The following is a 3,585-nucleotide window of genomic DNA, read 5'->3' as shown; positions in this document are numbered from 1 at the left end:
ACAAAACACTTCTTCATCTCTCGTGAATACATTGTGAGTGCAAGTAGGTGCTCCGAATTATTTAAAATGAATAGGGGCATTTTAGGCAAAGCTTCATTGATCCCTCCAAATCTTCATACATCTCAGGGTGAATGAACAATATACAAATCTCGCAATCACCTTCAAATCATCGCTCGCAATTCAGTGAAAGTGAACACGTTTTTTTTTAAGTACTCGCTCGCTATGCACCGTGAACAGGAAATCATGTCCAAGTGAACACAATCTAAATTGTCTCAGTTGGTTTTCACATGTCAAAAATTATTTCATTATTAGGACAAGAAAAGATTTGTAAGATTCCATTTTAATATTTTAATAGTATAAAATTACTGAAATATTACGTTACATATACGATAATAGATTCATTTAGATAAAAACTAATTTATAAGAAGATAATAGATCTATTTCAATAGATCTATTTATCAACTCATCTGCTTCACCTCTCACTAAAACAACTGAAGAGATTGTTTCTCTAAATTCGCATCATTTAGGTGATCATCACAAAAGAAAAAACAACATACAACAAACAACAGAAAAACAAGAGTAAATTGGATACACATGCAATACATCATAAGTTTAAAGCATTTCATATAGGAATCATATATATTTTAATCCATCAGAGACATCTTAACATGCAATGACTTATATTGATTGTCTGGACATAGAATAGATGTCGAGCTATGGTGGGTTGTGCACTTGTGGTGACCACTATTGTTTTGCAAAGCCCTTGCCAAATGGGTTTCACCCTACCACACATCACAAGATTAGTTTGTACCGCGTCATAGGTCATACTAGAAGCACCTAGACTAAGACCTCTTGTTACTCTCATCACATGCGTCAAATCTCTCTATATGAGAATTTATGACCATTAGAGTGTTGGGATAACCCATAAAATTAAGCTTCTTGCATTCATTCTAAAGATACTTGAAACCACACCAAAAAAGTCTCTTTTTGGAACCAACTTTACCAACCGTGAAACCATTTGAATCCATACATATGTGCATATACTTTCTCATTGAACCCTAACATATAACATCATCGGTCATACAATACATACATAACCTCAAGCATAGACCATCATATAATACAATAGATACTTCTACATCATCCTCAAAGTCAAATTGCAGCTCAAAGTTATCACAAAACAAAGAAAGAAAGAATCAAAACATGCTTTGGATTGGTCGTTAACGCCCAAGCTCGTTGTGTGAAAACATAAACAGTGGGTTTTGCTCGCTCAACTATAAGTGTTATGCTCGTTCAATGACTACACTCGTTCAACTATAAGTGTTCTGCTCGCTCATTGACTATACTCGCTTAGTTAGAAGTGTTTTGTTCGCTTAGCTAGAATACACTCGTTTAGCTAGTACTACATAATTCTACAACACCAAAACTGCAGAATTTGCACCCCTCAACCATTCATGACCTATTATGTGTACCTTTCCCAACTTCTAACACTCCGATTGTATTCTAAACTCAAATGGACCTAAACAAAATGTATTTAAACCAAACTAAACTCATTTTAAACTGATTGATCACAATATTCCAATCTAAAATTAATCAAAACCCCACTTTAGAGTCCCAAATTGAATTCCATAAGTTATAGCTCATTTTTAAACAATTTAGGGACTTCAACAAGTCATAAATGACTTGTTAATACTCTCCAAAATGACCATTTAGACACAAAAACCTAAAATTCAAAATCTCACTAGTCCAAACCCCCAAAAATTAGTTATAAACTAAGCTAAACTCTACGCATCAACCACCAAAAACTCTTACATCAAATTTCTCCCATTTCAACATCAAAACTAGTTCTAAAAGACCAAATAATTAACCCTTAAACTTCAAATTTTCCTTCCCAACTCTTATATAAAAATTCACATGTCAAAACCCCTTTATTTGAACTTGAAACCTTCTAAAAACCAACACATTGACTCATACCATGTTCCCTATCATATTTATACAAACTCATGGTGCTAACAAACCTCAAATGACATATAAACAGACTTGCAATACTAGATTTCTCCATCCAAACACCATATGACCAAAAATGCATATAAAAACCTTCATTTTAGTTACCAAAACTCCTAGATTTTTAATTCCTTATTACATAAAGTTTATAACACATAATCCAATCACTAACACAATATATTCACATACAATTCATAACCAAAGTATCATTCAAGATGTCTCACATCAAAATTTCATCATCAGATACTCAAACACACCCATTTAAATGAGTTAACATTAACACAAAAACATAAATCACAGCAAAACAATTTAATACTCATACAAACACCAAACTCACACCACAAACATCAATGAAAGAAAAATTTTAGCTTTCTTTACCTCACAAGAAAATTGTCTGACTCTAAAACATCCCACTGATTGCTTGAAACACTCGAAATTTCTAGACAAGCTTACGAAACATCAAATTAGAAGCATATAAAGTACTTAAAACCTTAGATTAACCAAGAACAGATAAAAGAAACAAGATTACACATGCAACGATAACTCGTTTCTCATAAGTTCAAATTAGGAACAAAAGAGGAAAAATGAGTCGAAATTTTCTTGTTCTATTATAAAAATATTGAAGACAACTCAATTGTGATCTCCTAAGAACTTCCTGATCGTCAAATAAACGATCGAGGAGTAAGAAAACTTAAAGAGAATGTAGAAAATGTTTAGAAAACGAGTTTTAAAAAAATGAACTCTATTTTAAATAATGAAACGAGTTTAATAAATTTTATTTATATTAACAAATTATTTTAATTTTATTTTATAATACTTGATGTCGTTATTAATACTTCATTTTCTAAGTTTCTACGTATTTGCTGTATTCATTTGACTTTATTCTAATGAAAAATTTAAAGCATGGCTGACCATGTAAATTAGTTTACCGACAATATTTTTATTTAACTTATAGTTTTTTTAGTATTGCAAAGGTTATATTCAAATAACTAAGATTATTTTAGTTTTTAATATTTCTATTTAGATTTAGTTTATTATTTTATTTTTAAAATGTAATTCAAATTATAAATATCTTATAATTAGTTAAATTTTGCTTAAAGTATTATCTTCAATACAATAATAATTAAAAATGTACCATATTTTGTGAGTGTAAAAGTATACTAGAAAATAGTTAAATTATTGTTATCAAAATATTTCATACTTCAAAAAATAAATAAAGATAATACAAACAACTTTTATAGATCATATTTTTCTTAACACGTCATAATTAAGAATGATAAAGTGAGTTAATTGAATATATGAATTTTCTTATTAAACTTGTGATATCCCAAGAATATACGTCATGCATATAATAATAAGACGTCATCCATTATAATAAAGAAAGCAGTTGGAGTGCAGACAGGCAGTTAAGAGTCTTGAGTATAGGGATTACAGTTATCCAAATTGAGTAGGAATTTAAAANTTGAAGCACNAAAGTATTTCAGAATAACATAAGAAGGAATTGTTTGTAGATAACATAAGAGGGTCATGAAATCTCCTAGCAGAACTAAGCAGCTGCATCGCTGTTCTCCTCCAAGACTG

The sequence above is a fragment of the Vigna radiata genome, chromosome 3, assembly GCF_000741045.1.
Source record: "Vigna radiata var. radiata cultivar VC1973A chromosome 3, Vradiata_ver6, whole genome shotgun sequence".
Classification (NCBI taxonomy): Eukaryota; Viridiplantae; Streptophyta; class Magnoliopsida; order Fabales; family Fabaceae; genus Vigna; species Vigna radiata.
The sequence above is the reverse complement of the archived record's forward strand: the minus strand, read 5'-3'. Positions refer to the sequence as shown.